The sequence below is a fragment of the Apium graveolens genome, chromosome 10, assembly GCF_009905375.1.
Source record: "Apium graveolens cultivar Ventura chromosome 10, ASM990537v1, whole genome shotgun sequence".
Lineage (NCBI taxonomy): Eukaryota > Viridiplantae > Streptophyta > Magnoliopsida > Apiales > Apiaceae > Apium > Apium graveolens.
The window spans coordinates 83133439-83154789 of record NC_133656.1 but is presented as its reverse complement, the minus strand read 5'-3'; positions in this window follow the sequence as shown (position 1 = coordinate 83154789).

Here is a 21351-nt window from a genome sequence, read left to right as displayed (position 1 = left end):
AATTACGAAATTAATTACTATTCAGGATTTTTGGGCCTTCTTTGTTCCATCAGGCCCGATCTGGTCCATCAGGCTTGATCAATGTGTTAACCTTTTTGGTCTGAATGTCATACATCTTCTTATTGGGTCTAATAGCCCAAATTATTTATAATTAATGTAATATTTAATTTACACAATCAGGATTTATTTATCCCTATCATTTGCCCCCCAACTTTTGGGAAACCGTATAAGATTTCGCAAAAGTTAAGTTCATTCATTCCCTTACAGGGTATTGTTTTGCGCAAAGTGTGGAGCGACCTACACGTCTACAAAGATTTGCCTTGTACGCAGCTTCAGGGTTGTTTAAAAACTTCCTTTTATTTTCTTACCTTTTCCCTATTTTTAGGAATTTTCTGGTATTTTTTCAGGAATTTTCCCTTTATTTCCGAGATTTTTCTAAATTTCCTGCAATTTTTTCACAAATATTTTTAAATTTTCAGCCCCCTTTTTCGACCAGGATCCTAGTCGAAATTTCGACTTGAATCCTAGTCGAATTTTGAGGCAGCATTTCAATCCTGGTCGAAGGATTTCGACTAGGATCCACGACCTGGATTTTGACCAGGATCCTAGTCGAACCTTCTACCTGGATTTTGGTCGAAATCTATGTCTTTCTTTGTTTCCTGGTCGTAAGGTTTCGACTAGGATTTACGACCTGGATTTTGACCAGGATCCTAGTCGAACCCTCGACCTGGATTTTAGTCAAAAATTTTGTGCTTATATGTTTCCTGGTCGTAAGGTTTCGACTAGGATTTACGACCTGGATTTCGACCAGGATCCTAGTCGGACCCTTGTCCTGGATTTTGGTCGAAATTTCTGGCCTTGTTCTCGAAAAATATTGTGCTTGATTCAGGAATTCAACCTCAATCCTGGTCTTATTTACCTGGACTTCGACCTCAATCCTAGTCTGGACTTCGACCTCAATCCTGGTCTTTTTTAACCATAATTTTCGGGTGTCTGATCGAAAGAATTCGAATAGAATTCACGACCTCAAATTCGACCTCAATCCTGGTCTTTTTACCCATAATTTTTGGGCACCTGTTCTAAAGAATTCGAATAGAATTCACGACCTCAAATTCGACCTCAACCCTGGTCTTTATTGGGATTCTTCCTAATTCAATTTGTATTGCGCCTTGTTTGGGCCTTCTCTTTTTCCAAATCCTAATTGGGTTTGCGCTTTGATTTGGGCCTTAACTTGGGTCTGTATTCTTCTAAATCCTAATTGGATTTGGGCCTCTATTTTTCCAAATCCTAATTGGATTTGGGCCTTCTATTGGGCCTCTTCCATATTATAACTGGACTTTAATATGTTTAAACACCTTCTTTAGAATTCTCTAGAATTCTCGGGAATTTTTTATTTATTTCCTTTGGAATTTTTCTGGGCTTTCTTCTTTGGGCCTTTAATCTTACTGGGCTTTTTGTCCCTTCAACTTCACTTTTTCTCCTATATAAAGGAGTGAGTAGAGTCTATTGCTCCTCACTTTCTCATTTCTAAATTCTCCTTGTCTTTTCTTCTGCTAAGGATCTCAGAGAAATAACTGTAGGTCGGAGTTTTTTGAGCCCCAAAGCCTCTATTTAGCAAGCCAACCTCTTTTAGCAGCATTACTTCAGGTAAATACTTTTCCTTTTTTTCTTCTTGCGCTTGTTTTTGGATAGTTTGCGTTTAAAATTGTCTTCTTATGTGCCCTTTTTTCTGATGGCTGATAAGAAAATGACTCGTTTGGCCAAGATGAACGTGGCCGGAAAGTCCAATGAATTCCCCATTCGATCAAGGTACACTGCCTTGATTGATATGATCAACACCCGAGGGGATGAGTACCCGTCTGATGCGCATTTAGACGCGCACGATCATATCTGTGTCTTGCGGGATCCGAAGGAGCTGGACAAGTTGAGTGCTTGTTTCAAAATCAAGGAACCTTTCAAGCTAGTTCTTGCAGGTCCGGCCGACAGGGCCTGCCAATGGAGGAAGGACGCACTATGCGTCTACAGGGACACTCTAAGGGCTGGTATTAGACTCCCCCTTTACCCATTTATCCATGTTTTGCTAGCTGATGTGGGCATCAGCCCTTGCCAACTCCCTCCAAACTCTTGGAGGTTGATTCTGTGCTACTTATCGCAATGCGCCAAGCACAACGTCCCTACTTCGGTTGCCGTTTTTAGAAAGATTTTTCAGTTCAAGAACAGTCCCGACAAGAATCCGGGGTAGGTTTCTTTGAACCAGCGCCCAACCGTTCCCTACATAGTGAATGGGAAGTCCATCCCTGACAATAATTTGGGGTGGAAGAAAGATTTTCTGTACGTTCTTTGGGAGGGCGGCGATTGGGGGCACCCTCTTTCGTTCGTCTTTTGGGCTAGCTGTAGATGGGAGCCGTAACGATATAGTTTTGTCTGAGGAGGAGACCAGAGATTTCAACCTCCTTACTCAAGATAATGGGACTTCCCACTCTTGGGATCTCATCAGGGAGACTGTTCTTGTAGAACGTGGCCTTTCTCTCGTTCCTAAAAAGAGTATGTTTCCTTCCTTCTCTAGTTGTCTTCGTTTCTTCCATCTTTTACTTTGCTAATTTCTCAACCCACTTATCTTATTTGTTGCAGTGGCTGAGAATATTGAGGAGGCTACAAAGCCTAAAGACCTGGAGACAACCAGGATGAAACGTGTTGGGAAGGTCTTCAAAGACCCGCGCCTCGGGGATCATTTCCCAGAGTTCCTACTCCAGGTGAAGGAACTAGGCGAGGAAGGCCCCAACCAACCTTTACGTACTAAACAAAAACCAGGGGCTTTCTTCCAACCCACTTGGGGAATCCGGGGAAAGGATTCGATTGTTGGCAACACAGCGCTTGCCAAGGAATGGTCTATGCATTCCATTTCCCCGGTTGACTATCATGACATTGTCCTTCAACAGGACTTGGAGGCTAACGAGCTTTTCGGAGCTCAGGCTTTGGCGACGATACGTCTTTTTCTTTTGGCATTCATAGCTTTTTGCCGTAATTTTTCTCGTTTCTCACTTTTGCTTTGTATCTTGTAGGCGAATGTCCATTTTCAAGGGACAATTCACCAAGCCAAGGCTTGGAAAGTTGGCCTAGAGGATGCAAACAAGAAGCTAGAGGAGGCCAACCAGAGGATAGAGGCTCTTCAAGCCCAACTCGCCTCATCAACTTCCGACCTTGAAACGGCCCGGGCTGAGAATGTTATCCTCAAGGCTAAAAATGACAAAGCTTTTGACGGCTGGATGGATACTCAGGAATTCAAGGATTTAATGGTGGAGTATGATGCCCTCCTACATCCAGTCAGCTACAAGGAAGGCTGAGACGCTGCTGTTGAGGCTATCCAGGAAGAATTTCTTGAGGTTCTTGAACAATCTTCTTTCCCCTGCCCTGTGAAAGTCCCAGCACTTGGGGGAGTTGCAGATAAGCTTGCCGATCTGATTAAGGACGGCCCATCGGGGAGTCAGGGCCAAGGCCAGAAAAGGAAGGAGCTTGAATCCAGCTCTGAAGAGGAGGAATCTTCTTCTGAGGAGGAGACTTCCGAGGGACCGACTGAAGAGACGTCCGAGGAGACTTCGGATAGTGGTTCCGAAGAATCTGAGCCTTCCAAGGCCTAAGTTTATGTATTTCTTTTTTCTTAGACAATATTGAACTTTGTAATTGACTTTTATTATTTTCAGTTGTATTGCCCAAGTATCATCGTATTTTTTCCGAGTTTTCAAACTCAAGTTTATAACTTGATTTTATCCTTCACAATGCATCAATCTAATAGGCTAGATTAAGTCAAACGCTTTTTATTATAACTTGGTATTCTTGATACCTTACATGAGATGGGTTCAACCCTGATAAAATCTAAACATATCTTCTATAAAAAATCCTAAGCAAGCAAAGCTTCAAGGTGCTTTTAAACCTACATGTCACTCTAACAAGTGAGAATCGTGCTTTAACTGTTTTACACATAGTAAACTTTCAGGTTTTGGGCATGCCAAGTTCTCGGGACTTCAAAACTATCCATAGTCTCCAGCTTGTAGGTTCCTCTACCCTGAACGCTCTTGACTTTGTATGGCCCTTCCCAATTTGGGGAAAGTTTCCCTTTCTGCCCTATACCAGAAGCTTCCACTTTCCTCAAAACTAAGTCACCTTGTTTGAAGAACCTTTCTTTAACCCTTAGGTTGTAGTAGAATGAAGCTTTTTTCTGATATTCCACTATCTTTGCATGTGCCTCATCTCGTGCTTCATCAATTAGATCCAGGGCTAACCTTTGCCCTTCTTCATTTTCCTCAGCATTGAAAGATTGAATCCTGGGGGAGGAATGTGATATCTCTACAGGAACAATTGCTTCTGCACCAAATGCTAACATGAAAGGAGTTGCTCCAGTCCTGACTCTACAGGTAGTCCTATAGGCCCATAGTATTGGGAGTATTTCATCCATCCAGTTATTCCTTGACTTCTCGATCCTCTTCTTTAGTCCATCCAGGATTATTCGATTCGCCACTTCTGCTTGCCCATTGGCTTGCGGGTGAGCCACAGAGGTGAATCACAACTCAATTTCATTCTCCACATAATACTTCTTGAATTCCTCATTGTTGAATTGTGTTCCATTATCAGTGACTAGGATGCGGGGAATTCCATACCGGCACATGATATTTTCCCACAGGAATTGTGCAACTTGCTTAGTTATGATTTTGGCCAAAGGCTTGGCTTCAATCCACTTAGTAAAATAATCAATGGCTACAATCATGAACATCCTTTGTGTCGTGGCCATGGGGAAAGGCCCCAGTATATTCATTCCCCACATAGCAAAGGGGATGGGCGAGTTGATGGAGGTCAGCATCTCAGGGGATTGTCTAACGAATGGTGCATGCTTCTGACAGCGGTCATACTTTTTCACATATTCTTTGGCATCAGCCATCATTTCTAGCCAATAGAAGCCTAAACGGGTTATCTAATGAGCTAAGGCCCTGCCCCCCAAGTGTTGCCCACATATGCCTTCATGTACTTCTTCAAGAGTCAGGCGTGCCTCATTGGGCCTGAGACACCTTAAGTAGGGAACCACGAAAGATCTTTTATACATAATTCCATCTATCAAAGAGTATCTTAGTGCTCGAACAGCCAATTTTCTTGCTTCAGTAGCATCGTTTGGCAACCAACCGGTTTGAATGTGAGCCTTAATGGGATCTATTCATGACGTCCCCAGGCCTATAGGAGCCACAAGCTTAACATCAATGCTCCGTGTTTTCAAAACGTGAAAGTATACACTTCCAGAACTTTCTTCTATCTCAGATGAAGCAAACTTTGACAATGCATCTGCCTTAGCATTTTCCTCCCTTGGAATGTGCTCAACATGGCATTCATCGAATTGGGTCATCACAGCCCTTACTAGGCGGACATACTTAGCCATCGTATCATCCCTTGCCTCAAACTCTCCCTTTACCTAGGATATGACCAGCTTCGAGTCTCCATGGACTTTTAAGTTCTTGACTTTAAGTGTCCCTGCTAAGCCAAGACCAGCTATCAGAGCTTCATATTCTGCCTCATTGTTTGTGGTTGGGAAGACTAACTTCATGGCATACTCAATCAAGAACCCATCAGGGCTTTATAAAACCAAACCTGCCCCACTTCAATTTGTTTTTGATGCTCCATCAAAATAGAGAACCCAATATTCTTTCTCCTTATCATCCTTTTCTTTATCCCCCTTATCAACTTCCTTGTCCTGAGGTATGGTATCTTCCTGCCCCCCAACTTCTTGGTTGGGTATGGTACATTCCACCACGAAGTCCGCCAATGCCTGGGATTTTATTGCCATTCGTGGCTTATAATTGATGTCGAATTCTCCCAGCTCTATTGCCCATTTGATCAGTCTCCCACTAGCCTTAGGACTATGGATTATATTTCTCAAGGGTTGATTTGTTAGCACCTCAATTTCATGAGCTTGAAAGTAAGGACGGAGCTTTCTTGAAGCCATTACCAGAGCTAAAGCAAACTTCTCAATGGTTGAATAATTCAACTCAGCTCCATGCAGAATTTTGCTGACATAGTATACGGGTTTCTGGATTTTCAGTTCCTCCTTAACCAACACAGCGCTCAAGGCACTCTCTGAAACGGCCAAGTACAAGTATAAGACTTCATTCAAAGCTGGCTTGGCCAACAACGGGGTCTGGGCCATATATTTCTTTAATTCCTCGAATGTCTTTTGGCTTTCCTCACTCCATTGAAAATCTTTGACCTTCTTTAAGGACTTGAAGAACGATAAGCACTTGTCTCCTGACTTGGAGATGAATCGTCCCAGCGCAGCAACCCTTCATGTGAGCTTCTGAACATCTTTGATAGTTTTTGGTGGCTCCATGTCCAGGATTGCCTTTATTTTATCGGGGTTGGCCTCGATCCCTCTCTTGGAGACCATCAATCCCAAAAAATTTCTAGATCCTACTCCAAAAGCACACTTCGTAGGATTTAACATCATCTTGTGGTACCTCAGGACCACGAAAACTTCCCTCAAATGGGTTATATGATCAATCTTTACTAGACTCTTGACTAACATGTCATCAACATAGACTTCCATAGTTTTGCCAATAAGATCCTTAAAAATTTTATTTACCAACCTTTGATAGGTGGCTCCTGCATTCTTGAGACCAAATGCCATAACAAGATAACAATAAACACCAAAGTCAGTGATGAATGATACCTTTAGAATGTCGTCCTTATGTATCTTGATCTGATTGTATCCACTAAATCCATCCATGAAGCTCAGCATCTCATGCCCAGCAGTGGCATCTATCAAAGTATCGATCCTTGGTAACGGGAAACAGTCCTTAGGACATGCATCATTTAGATCAGTGAAGTCCACACACATCCTCCATTTTTCCATTGGCCTTCTTCACCATTACAGGGTTTGCTAACCGCTCCGGAAATTGAATCTCCTCAATGAAACCAGCCTTTAAGAGCTTCTCCACTTCCTGTTTTATAGCTTCTTGCCAATCTGGAGCAAAACTTCTTTTCTTTTGTTTCACTGTCTTCCTATTTGGGTCCACATTCAGCTTGTGAGTAATCAGTTCCGGGTCTATTCCTGGCATATCAGCTGCTGACCATGCAAAAACGTCACTATTTTCTTGCAAAAATTTCACCAACTTCCCTCTAAGGGGCTCCTCGAGCGTGGCTCCAATAAAAGTCACCTTCTCAGGATCTTCAGGGGATAAAGGAATTGAAACCAAGTCTTCTGCTGGCTTTCCTCTTTTCTCATCATTCTCTCGGATATCCAGATCTTCAATAGGAAGAACCTTCCCCCCAACTCCATCTGCCCTCAAAGAGACCACATAACAGCTTCTAGCCATTTTTTGATCTCCTATCTCTTCTCCGATCCCATCCCGGGTGGGAAACTTCATAACTGAATGGTAGGAAGAAGGGACTTCCTTGAAGGCGTGTATCCTTGTTCTTCCCATGATAGCGTTGTAAGTCGAACTAGCCTTCACCACCACAAAGTCCAACATCTGAGTTGTTTGCCTTGGTTCCTGTCCTATAGTTGTTGGCAACTTGATTATCCCTTCTACGGGGCACTCCACTCCCGCAAATCCATATATTGGCATGTCGGTTGGGGTCAATTGGGAGTCGTTATATCCCATCCTCAAAAAGGTGTCATGGAGCAAGATATCCACTGAAGCACCATTATCCACAAGGACCCTTCTCACTGGGTTGTTCCCTATTATCGGGGTTATAACCAACTTGTCATCATGGGGAAATTTCACACCCTCCAGATCAGAATCATCAAAAGACATTGTTACTCCTGTCCTGGCCCTCTTCGGGGCTTCCCCAACAATATGCATAACTTATCGGGCATACGATTTCCTGGAGTTCTTGGATAACCCAGCAGCAGTTGGTCCTCTAAAAATTGTGTTTATCACAGGCCCTCGGGGTCGTGGTCCTCCGAAGATTGTATTTATCACCGGTCCCCTTAGCTGGGGATTCCGCCCCTGATCGTCTTGGTCCCTCCTACGATCTTCAAAGTTCTTTCTTCCATTGTTATTCTTATCCCCTCCATCTCCAGTGTACTTGTTCAACCTCCCTTTTCTAATAAGGAACTCAATTTCATCTTTCAGTTGCCTACACTCATCGGTGTCATGACCAACATCCTTGTGAAATATACAATACTTGCTCTTATCTAACTTGGCAGGGTTGTCCTTCAAGGGCTTAGGCCAGTGAATATCTCGATCTTTCTCGATTTCCATTAAAATTTGGCTCCTTAGAGCATTCAGCTTAGCATACTCAGTAATTTTTTGTCCAGGTCCTCCTCTCTTGGGAGTTGAGTCAGGATTTTGCTCAGTTCTAGGATACTTTTCTTTAGCGATGTATTCCAGATCGGTCTTCCGCTTCTTGCATCCAGCGGGCTCGTTGCTCACGACTAATTTCTCATACTCTCTTCGACCATGATATACTTCACTGCCCTATCTTGGAGCTGCAACATGCTTTCAGGGGGCGTTTGGCCAAGGACATCTTGAAAAACTCATCCCTAGTTCCCTGTTGCAGTGTTATCATGGCTACCTTATCATCAAGGTCCGAGACTTTTAAAGCCTCCTTTGTGAAACGATTCAGGTAGTCTCTCAAGGATTCCTTTGTTCCCTACACAATACTTATGAGGGATGCTGTACTTTTCTCATGCACTCTCCCACTGATGAACTGTTTAATAAAAACCTGACTTAATTCCCTGAAGGACCCAATAGAGTTTGGGGGTAAACGACTATACCACCTTTAAGCCATACCCGACAGGGTTTGAGGAAATGCCCGACACTTAATAGCATCATTCACGGGCTACAACAGCAATGCATTAGAGAATGTCGTAACATGATTAGTGGGATCTTCCGTGCCATCATAAGCTTTGATAGTTGGCATCTTGAACTTCCTTGAGATATGGGCATTCATTATTTCTTCAGTGAAGGGCGGAGTAGGATCATCAGGATCTCCAAGGGGAAGAAGATTGCTTGGATCAGCCCTTGGGACAACAGCCCTTCTCTGTACTGGACCATCCAGGTCTATGATAGGAGAAGGATTTCTCTCCCTAGGAGGTAGTGGGGGTCTGGTGGTCTGGTGTGCCTCCAAGTCGCGCCTCAGCCTTTGAATCCCAGCCTCTTGAGCCCTGATCCTTTCCTGCACTTCTTGGGGATTCGTCCCTTGGGTGTTTCTAGGACGTTGGCTACCATCAGCCATCGGCTCTTTGCCAGCACGTCTCCTTCTTGGGGCTACTTCATCATCCGAAGATTCGGAGTCTCTCTCAGTGTAAGGACCAGAAAATTCCTGATCCTCAGGGATAGGAGCCAAACCTCATATGTAGGGGGGCGATCGCCCTCGTACTTCACTCCGTCCAGCATGTCTACTTCCTCCAACGTCGGGGTAAAGGGGCATCCCATAAGGGGGGTTAGTAGTCACAACAATTGAATACTCGTATCCAATAGGTCAAGAATTCACAGGTGCGTGTAGTTGTTGAACTTAGGGATTCGTACCTTGAATAGCCGAGGGAATCGTCCCTTGTGGCTGAGGTTCAGTTACCCCTATCTGGGCTTCTCCTTGGGTGACTGCATAAGTTGAATGAGGAGGTAGCTCCACGGTTGACGAAATCACTTGGGTTGTCCCCGATGGTGTTCCTTCCTCAAGAGCTCTAATTGTTCTCCGTGTTCTCGCCATGGTTGTTGTTGTGTGTCCCACAGACGGCGCCAAATGTTATGGATTAAAAATTAAGGTATATAAGTGCTGTATTTATTACTAAGGAACGTGAGTTTCGAGGCTTGATTTGACTGCTCTTGTGTTTCGTGACTCAATCTGTCTTAAAAAGATGCCTACGTACCTTGCTGATTGCCAAGGATCAAGTCAAAAAACGTAGTTCTGATTTGTGGGGTGAGACCCCTTATATAGATGTTGTTGGTCCTTGAATTGGACTCGGTATAGGAGACTTGGTAGCCAAGTCTCAGAATTTAAATGGACTTTGGAGTCCTAAATAGTAGGAAACTGATTCCTTATCCTTCTAGGTCCTTTATAGGCTAATCTGCACGGATTTATGTCCTTATTGGGACTCTTCTCATTAGCTGATTTTTCCCTTATTAATTAATTACGAAATTAATTATTATTCAGGGTTTTTGGGCCTTCTTTGTTCCATCAGGCCCGATCTGGTCTATCAGGCTTGATGAATGTGTTAACCTTTTTGGTCTGAATGTCATACATCTTCTTTATTGGGCCTAGTAGCCCAAATCATGTATAATTAATGTAATATTTAATTTATACAATCAGGATTTATTTATCCCTATCAATAAGGTAGTGAAATAAGAAAGACAAAAACTGTAATTTAGTGAGAAAGGGTAAAAAGTTGGATAAAGTGATGATACCAATTAATATTTAATAAATAAAGTGAGTATACTGGGAGAAAATAATAAATGTAGTTAAATTTTATATTATTAATTTTTTATTATTTTGGATAAATTTTTAAATGTATATAATTGAATAAAACATTTAAAAAAATATATAAAAATGAATAGGATAGAGGGAGGAATATCATGATTTGTGCCAAATATTACATCAAATTTCATGAAATTTGGTTTTAACAAGTCATAGGCTTTGAGCGGTAATGTTGCCCTCAGCTTCTTGACTTTCCTGTCTGTCAAAAAATTTTCTTTATTCTTGTAATCGTACTGTCAAATTTTAACTTCATGTCCATTCATTCATTCATTCATTCTGTATTTAGCTTTACTGTCATGCTTTGTATTTTTTTTCTTGAGGCATGAACTTGAATTTCGACTAACAAATGGGGCGCTGGGGAGCGGATTGAGCCGCCGTACAGAGCTTCCAAAATTAGAGAGTCCCAAAAATTTAAATTTAATATGTTTTTATAAGAATAACAATATGATAATAAATGCAATACTAAATTATTTTGATCGTAATTGAAAGTGTATTTTTTGATAAAATTTATGTTGAATGTTTTTAGATAACTTGGTTACAAAAATGTGAGAATAACCTCTTTTAATGTGCGAAAAAAGACTGTAATTTTAACTAAATTATCAGAATATATTTCTTGTTTACATATTTGATAGTTGCTAGAATATATCTCCTTTAAATTTATATTTAAATAAAAAATTATGGACTCAAATTTGTAATTTCGTAAAATACCCCTATTATTTTTCTCCAACAGTGTCGATCAAGACAAACTTATTATTACACACTAACTTTTAAACTTACTATCACTCTAGATTACAAGAGCATAGTCTTGCTGTGATAGTATATTTCACTTAGAGGGTGTATTCAATCAAGATTTTAAAAGAATTTTTTGGATTTCTGAAATTAAGAGATATTTAATTTGGATTTTAAAAAATCCATCAAAATCTGATAGTATTCAAAGGTCGGTTGATTTTTTTTATTTGAAAAAGTGGTGGATTTTGATAGATTTGTTTGTTCATTTTTAATCTTTTGAAATCTCTTTAAAATACATGAGATTTTGAAGGATTTCAGGAAAATTTCACAAAATCAGCAAGACTCTGCAAGAGTTTTCTATCAACTCCGACAAAATTCACGAACAATTAAAATCAGTGAATTTTTTTTAAAATCCATGAATTATTTTCAATCCTTTAAAATCTGAAATGAATACACCCTTTTAGTCTTTTAAGATTGAGTATAGCATTAAAGACTAAGTTTTCAGAAAATTACCAAAATTTCAAACAGACTATATGCATAAAGGAATTTATTGAGAAGCCACGGAAAATTTTGAGAAGCAATATCTTGAAAAAAAAAAATTGATTACGTGACCATCCACACACCGAGAAAGATTAATTATTACATTTTCATTATTGGAGTGTCACGTACAAACTGTTTATACTAACAACATCTTTAATATATCACATTATTTTGTTCTAAAATTTACATCAAAACGGTATAAAAATTACACTATTTTCATATTTATCTTCCACCCACATATACTAAATTTTACATTATTCTTGTACTACATAGATTATTTTATTAATAAAATACAAAATAAAATATTAACATAAATATTTAATAGGATACAAAAGTAATAATTTTATTTTAGGTAAAAAGAATAAGAATAATGTTGATATTAACAAAAGTTCTAAAAATTTGGTGTGACATCAAATGAATTTTTTTGTAATTTTGGTGCAACATCAAAATGGTATAAAATTTAGAGTTGGGTTTGAAAAAAAAATTACACTAAAATGATGTCAACCTAAGAGGTTGAAGATGGTCTCAAGAAATTTTTAGATGATTCCAACACGAGCTTGTAGCCTTGTACAAAGTGGATCATTTATTTTAAAGAAGATAACATAATAGTCCAATTTCACACGGATGGTATTTCTAGCATTTAGGAGCTCTTGAATATAATATAAACAATATGATTCTTGATAAGCTAGGACATAAATTTCTATGTCAACTGCAATAATATTCTTTATTTTGCCTCCTTATTAATATTTTATATTTGAAATTGTGCATGAAAAATGTTTGGAATGAAACATGTGAATGTAAATATTTTATTAACAAAAATAAAGTTAAAAACAATCTAGTGGCTCTTATAAAAGAGAAGTGAAGAATTACACAAATGTTTTTCCTCTCCTGATCATCAATACCCCATCATATGTATACTCAATCAACCATCAATCAAGCCTAACTAATAGCCATCAATCTTGACCGCCTAACTAATAGCCATCAATCTTGACCGCCTAACTAATAGCCATCAATCTTAACACAATACATCCGTAATACCCCCCTCAAGTTGGAGCATGGGGTTCAAAAATGCCCAACTTGGAAAGAAGAAAATCAAAACGAGACTTCCTGAGAGCCTTAGTAAAAATATCCGCCAATTGTGAAGATGTGGAAACATGTAACGGAGATAGCAAACCGTCATTAATTGCATCACGGACGAAGTGACAATCAACCTCAATGTGCTTCGTCCGTTCGTGAAAAACAGGATTCTTTGCAATATGTAACGCAGACTCATTATCACAAAACAGCTTGATCGCTTTAAGATCTTGGATTCCTAAGCTCAACAGTAAACCTTTAAGCCACTTCAACTCACACGTGATAGCAAACATAGCTCTATATTCAGCCTCCGCAGAGGACTGGGACACTGTATGTTGCTTCTTTGTTTTCCAAGAAATAGGAGAGTGACCAAGAAATATCATCCAACCTGTTAATGAACGACGAGTAAGCGGATAAGCCGCCCAATCTGAATCACACCAACCCTGTAAGGTTAGCTCACTTTCTGTACGCAGCAAAATGCCCTGACCTGGTGTGCCTTTTAAATAACGAACTACCCGCAAAGCCGCTTCCCAGTGCTCACTACGGGGCTCCTGCATAAACTGAGAAAGAATATGAACCGAATAGGCTAAATCCGGCCGTGTGACCGCAAGATAGATTAAGCGACCGACCAGCCATCGGTAGGACTCGGGATTTGAAAGAAATTCTGATTTTGCTCAATGGGAAAACCACTCGGCTTTGCCCCCAACAATCCTGCTTCAGAGATAATATTCAAAGTATACTTTCGTTGACATAAAAACAAGCCTTCCGAGCTACGAGCAACCTCTATACCCAGAAAATACTTCAAAGAGCCAAGATCTTTCATTTTGAAACAATCACTGAGATACGCTTTGAAAACAACAAGTGCAGCAGAATCATTCCCAGAAATAATAAGATCGTCCACATAGACTAAGACATTTATTTGAACATTGCCTTTAGTATATGTGAAAAGAGAATAATCAGAATAAGACTGAAGAAAACCATACCCTTTCAAAGATGCAACTAACTTGGCAAACCAACATCTCGGAGCTTGTTTCAGGCCATACAACGATTTTCTCAAACGGCACACCAAAGATGAATCCGAACCGGCAAATCCGGGAGGTAATTTCATGTATACCTCCTCATAAAGATCTCCATGCAAGAAGGCATTTTGAATATCCATCTGATGAAGTTCCCAGTTTTTGGATGCCCCAATAGCAAGAAAGGCTCGTACTGTAGTCATTTTTGCAACCGGAGCAAAGGTTTCGTTGTAATCTATGCCGGACTTTTGATGATTACCCAACACTACCAAACGTGATTTTAAACGCTCAACATTTCCATTAGATTGAAATTTTGTTTTGTATATCCATTGACAACCAAGAGCACGTTTTCCAGGAGGGAGATGCTCCAAAGTCCACGTCCCATTGTCTTCCAAGGCTTTTATTTCTTCTCGCATGGATTGGCACCAACCCTCATGAGTCATGGCCTCCTTAAATGATCTCGGATCGTATGTATTTACAGTTGTTGCGATAAACTTTCGATAATTCACAAAATAATTGTCACAATTTATATAATGTGCTAAAGGATAAGGAGTACCTGAAGGAGGATCAGAAAACGGAATGGAGGGGGAAGTACTATTAGCAGACACCGAATTAGTCACAAAATCGCGAAACAAGACCGAGGGATATTTTTCCCGAAATCCACGACCCATGGACTGTTGCTGTTCTGTGTCTGCTGTGCAACTAGACTCGCTAGTGCCTGCTGGTTCTGTGCGTGGGGGGTTTTCTGCCTGCTCCTTAATATTTTCCCCACTATTATCGTCAAAAATTTCAGTATTTTCATCCCACAACTCGTATTCAACAAAATCATCATGAATGTCATCACTCGTCTCATGGGCATTTGACACAATATTTTCATCTTCTGGAGAACTAAAAGAAAACACATTTTCAACAAATTTAATATCCCGAGAAACAAAGAAAACTTTTGAATCGAGGTCATACAATCTCCATCCTTTCTTTCCAAACGGATAGCCCACAAAAACACATTTTCGACTCCTACTAGCAAATTTGTCTCCATCTATTTTTTGATTGTGAGCAAAGCACAAACACTCAAACGTGCGAATTGCATCAAAGATAGGTGGTTTGTTAAAAAGAATTTCAAATGGAGTTTTATTTTGAAGCAAAGGAGTTGGCGTATGATTAATTAAATGGGCTACAGCAAGAACACATTCCCCCCAAAAATAAATTGGCAATTTTGCTTGAAATCGCAAAGCTCTCCCAACTGTTAATATTTGTTTGTGTTTTCTCTCAACCCTCCCGTTTTGCTGCGGTGTTCCCACACAAGAGGTTTGAAAGACAATCCCAGTTGCAGTAAAATAATCAAGCAAACATTGAAACTCTGTACCATTGTCACTTTGCACAACTTGAATTGATTGTGAAAATTGTATATCAACCATAGCAACAAAGGCCAAGAATACACGAAATACTTCAGTTTTATCAACCAACAAATAAATCCAAACTGTTCTAGAATAGTCATCAACAATTGTCAAAAAATTACGAGCTCCGCATGACGAAACGTGTCGATACGGACCCCACAAATCACAATATATTTTTTCAAAAATTCTAGAAGCTTTATTATGACTGAAGGGAAATTTATCTCTAGGATGTTTAGCACGCATACATACTTCATACCCCTTATTCAAACAGTCTGTATTACTGACATGAGAAAGCAACTTAACTACTTTCTCGGAAGGATGCCCCATACGATGGTGCCACAACTCCAAGCCAGACCTTGCTTCAATAGCTCCCACATGGTGCACCAAATTCGGTTTGCTAAAATAGTACAATCCGTCCCTCCTAGCTCCCGTTCCAATCAGCTCCTTCGTGTGGTCCTGTATAGCACACATATAAGAAGTAAATTGGACAATACAATTAAGTTTATCATTAAGCTGTGAAACCGAAAGTAAATTACAACTCAAATTAGGAACATAAAGGACCCCAGTTAGAGTGATCTTGTCCGACAGACGGACAGAACCTACTAAAGAAGCCAAAACAGTTTCACCATTTGGCAATCCTACGGGACATGTAAGACTCTTTGTGTCAAATAACCAATTTTTTACTCCTGTAACATGATGTGTGGCTCCAGTGTCAATAATCCAAGAAGTAGCATCAAACTTACCATTCAAGCGATTCTCAGCAATTTGGACATTACACATCAAACCTGTGAGTGCCTTCCATTGTTCTCTTGTGAATAATTGACCAGGAGAAGAACTTGAACTCGAACCAAAGCTGTTTCCTGACGCTGCATTAGCCCTTACAGAACATTGACCACACCCAACAGAAGGTTTCCCCCCTTACTACCGTCTGTCCACACCTCTGGAAACCCATGAATCTCATAGCAGCGGCTCTCCTCATGACCCCTTTTTTTACAGTGAGTACAGATTTTATCAGACCAACAGCGAGAGGTCTCGTGGCCCAGTTTCTTGCACTTGTTACAAATCGGTCTTTCAGAACCGCCACGACCCTTCCAAGCGCCAGTACGAACAGTAAATCCGAGGGCCGGGGTTGTCTCCTCTTTGAAGTGGTCAATCCCTCAGACACGTTCTTCTTGAGCGATTGTTTGAAACACCCTATTTAATGAAGGAAAATGATCTTGAGACAGCAGCGTGGATCGGAGAGGAGCATAATAATCAGAATTTAGGCCAAGCAAAAATTGTTGTAGACGATCCCTTTCACGCCTATCAGCATGCTTCTTGCCTATATTACAGGTACACTTTCCACACTCACAATTAATTAAAGGCTCATGTTTATCAAGTTCATCCCATAAGACAGAAAGTTTGCTGAAATAAACAGAACATGGTTTTGGACTTCTCACATCGATTAATGTCAGACTTAATTTGTTGAATACGAGGTCCATTAACAAGGCAAAATCTTTCGTGCAAATCATCCCACAATTTTTTAGCATTATCATAATTAAAGAGCATAGATTTTACCTATGGGTCGATGGTGTTCATAAGCCAAGAGACAAGCATACAGTGAATTGTTACCCAGTCGTCCTTCGTACATGGAGGAACAAAACTTTTGATTGAACCATCTAGAAATCCGAATTTCCTCCTAGAGGATAGAGCTATGTAAATCGCATGAGACCAATCATTGAAATTGTCAAGTTTGAGCCTTTGGGAGGTGATAAAATCCCCTGGTCGGTCTTGCGGACCAAGATAAAAAAGAGAATTAGATTCGATTTTTGTGGGTGATGTTGATGTTGATGATGGTATTTCGTCGACACCATCGTATAAGATACATAAAAATAGGTTAAAGGACAGGCTCTGATACCATGAAGAATTACACAAATGTTTTTCCTCTCCCGTTCATCAATACCCCATCATATGTATATATAGTACAAGACAAAAGATCTCTCAATCAACCATAAATCAAGCCTAACTAATAGCCATCAATCTTGACCGGCTAACTAATAGCCATCAATCTTGACACAATACATCCGTAATAAGAAGAGAGAGAGAGAGAGAGAGAGAGAGAGAGAGAGAGAAATTTTTAGGGGAGCTTGTTGGGGCATGATTTTTTGACACACTATTTATATTTTGATTTAAGAGTTTGGTTGAACAGACTATTGGAGATCCTCTAAGTGTACTGTGTCTGAGCAATTCAGAAGAGCATTGCAATAATTATTTCAAGTGAATGTCTCATTGTTATTATTATTTTAATAATAATGATTATTTTATGGGCTACATATTAATATATTAATTATATTTTCTAATTGTTATCTATTATATTGGGTTAAATTAAGTGATCAAATAAGTAACCCAATTAGATTTTAATTTATTGTATGGGCCTAATAAGTGAATACCTAATACTCGGCTCAATTAAATTATAATGGGAGATTTAATTAGGTGGTATATAAAAAGGGTTATAGACCCCAATATATTAAGTACACGTTACACGGCTTGTCTTCTACCAATCAGAGAGAGCTGTTGAGAAACTCTAAGGAGTACTTGGTTGAGAAAGACAATACTCAAGAACATTATACAGATTCAGATACCGTCATAAATACCGTCTTATGAATTCAAGTACGCTTCCGCTTTTGGTTTAATCTCGATAATTAGATAAGATGATGACGATCATTGTCTCTATCTTAGAGAATTATGTGTTTATAGAATTCTTAGATTATATCAATTGGCATCAAAGTCACTTTATATTTTTTATTATCGGGATATTATTCATGTGATACTATTCATTTTGAGATTGTGATGTGTAGTATTTTATAATTAATTCGGTTATTGTTTTCCGAGTTGAATACATAGGCGCTATTTTTTATCTTTCTGCGTTGTTTTGTTTTTGTTTTCGCACTGATTGGTTGAGGATTTTGACCAGATTTTGATAGTGGGATTGATTATCAAATGTGTTAATATTATAATGCCACCATGTGATATTGTGATTAAGCTTTATGTTAGTTTTATAAAGTCTGTAGAATTGGCAGTGCTTGTGTATTGTAGGATTGTTCTTGTTTGAATAATATTTAAGCACTAAAATTGTTGAGACTAAATAAGAGTAGCTTTTTCACTTGAACAAGTTAGAAGGCAGGTTTCTTCCTATATTAGTATTAACTTTACAAATCATATACATCAACTAGGATGCCTTTTAATAATTTTGATTATATTATATTTGTGAGTTATTTTTTTATTGGCAAATTATTATTAACCTATTAATTTAGGTGGTCAAATATTTTAAGTTAATTGATTGAAGCAATATGTTGCCAAAGTGACCTCTTTTGTGTAGATTGATTAATTTAAAATTATTATTATGATGATAGAATTTTTAATTTTATGCAAATTTTATCGGCCCAAACGATGGTAATGTTTGGCCAAAATTAAAATATTCTTGTGATAATAAGTATGTGGTAATATTAAGTTTTTCATGTGAATAATAAGTCAGTCCAAAGAAAGGCTTATTATTTGACAGAAATTAATTGTTAATACTTAATTATTGCGTGGAGAGTACCAATTGTAAATTGAATTTTCTGTCCAAAGACTAAAATTTAATGTTGTGCTAGGTATCTTGTGATGGTGTTGCCAATATTTAAAATTTATCACATTATTGCATATACTAGTTTTGAGCATTATGTTGTATATTTATTTTCTATTACAGTTATTGCTTTTGTTAATTCTGCTTCCGCTCAATTTAGCATGATTCTAGTATTGAATGGGACAAACTATATCAAGTGGAAAAAGAATGTTGAAATCGTTCTTGGGTGTATGGATCTTGACCTTGCACTAAGGAAAGAGCAACCAGTTCCCACTACGGATGACCCCAAAACGGATCAAATTGAGAAATGGGAATGCTCTAATCGCATGTGTCTGGAGATCATGAAGCGAACGATTCCAACTGGCTTTCGGGGCTCTATTGCTGAGAGCACAAGTTCCAAGAAGTTCATCTTCGAGATTGAGCAATAATTTTCTAAGAATGTGAAAGCGGAAACGAGTAAACTTCTGTCAAAACTTGTGACCATGAAGTATAAAGGAAAGGGGAACATAAGGGAGTACATCATTGGGATGTCCAATCTTGCTGGAAAACTCAAGGAACTCAAGTTAGAACTTTCGTATGAGTTACTTGTTCACTTGGTTCTTATTTCTCTGCCTCCTCAGTTCGGACATTTTGTGGTGAGTTATAATACTCAAAAGAAAAAATGGACACTTAGTGAGCTTATTTCACACTGTGTGCAAGAGGAAGAAAGGGTTTTGCGAGAGAAGACTGAGAGTGCTCACTTGGAATCAAGCTCTCATGATAAGAAGATAAAGAGAGGTAAGGATATTGCAAGTGTAAAACCCAAGCATCAGTTTTAAGAGAAGCAGGATAAGGGAACAACCTGCTACTTTTGTAAGAAGGCTGGACACATGCAAAAAGAATGTTCCAAATATGTTGCTTGGCGTGTGAAAAAGGGTAAGACTTTTGTATTTGTTTGTTCTGAAGTTAATTTGGCTTATGTACCTAAGGATACTTGGTGTGTAGATTCAGGTGCTACTACTCACATAAGTGTGTCTATGCAGGGTTGCTTGTGGAGCCGACCGCCAATTGATGCCAAAAGATTCATCTATATGGGCAACGACAATAAAGTTTCAGTTGAAGCTATTGGAACATTTATATTATTATTAAAAACTGGTGTATATTTGGATTTATTTGAGACATTTGTTGTACCGTCTTTCAGACGAAATTTTATTTCTATTTCATGTTTGGACAAATATGGCTACACTTGTTCTTTTGGAAATAATAAAGTGTGTCTCTCTTTAAATTCAAATGTGGTTGCCATCGACTCTTTAATTGATAATCTTTATATGTTTGATACTGTTTCTTTTAATAATAAAATTTTGCACTCAAGTGCAAGAGGTACAAAGCGTAAGTTAACTGAGAATTCTGCTATGTTGTGGCACAAGCGATTAGGTCATATCTCTAAACAGAGAATCCAGAGGCTTGTGAATGATAGAATTCTTGAATCCTTAGATTTAAGTGACTTTCAAGTCTGTGTTGAATGTATTAAGGGAAAACAAACAAACTCGAGAAAGTTAGGTGCCAATATGATAAGTGGCATTTTATACCACTTAGAACATCTTAAAATGGCTTAAATTGGTGCCTTGAAATCAAGTATTTTGTGTATTTGATGCGTTTTTCTAGTGTTTATATATTTCAGGGTATTAGTTGCATTTCGGAGGAGTAATCATCAAGAATAAGCCTTGGCATGTGTTCACCATTGCGAGAGGAAAAAAAGGAGCAGATTACGGCGAAGAAACGGAGCAAACTCAGGAAAAATCCAGTAGGGTCCTGAGCGCCCGCTCAGCTATGCTGAGCGGCCGCGCAGAAAGCTGAGCGCCCGCTCAGCTATGCTAAGCGGCCCCGCAGGGTCGGGAAATTAAACAATTATTTTTAGACTTCTACTTCTGTTTGGCTTCCAAGTTCTATGTAATCTGAGTTTTATGGGACTGGTATATAAGTAGATTTTGAGACGTTTTCACGAGAGGAGATCGTGGTATTAAGCAAGGAGCGAAGGAGATAAGGAAGAAGACCGTTTTAGCACACAGCAACGAAGAGGAAGCATATTTTCTTGTGATTCTTAATTCGTTGTAACGTTGGATGCTAGTTTTCTTACTTTGAACCTATTCACTCTTGTGACGTACTCTGGTTTAATATAATTAGTTTAGTTATTATTTTCTTGTGTTTGTTTATCATGATTTCATCTGAACCCATGATGACGATAAGTGCTATTATGGGCTAATCGTGATCATGGGGTCGCAACGGATTTACTATGGAATTCTTTAGTTAATTGTTTAATACTTTAGTGTGTGATGATTGTATGATATCTAGTATTGGTTGTGCATATTCATCTTATGTGCGCCGCGAATATATAAGATAGGGTGTTAATCTCTTGTGAAGCGACGACGGATCTTGAGATTCAGAACTTGCCATGCTAGCATAGGTTCATGTATGATGTGCATGATTAGTGGGTAACTCTAACAGTTTTATTCGCCCTGTGTAATCAAAAGGAATAACTTGTGCTTAAATCGTTGTG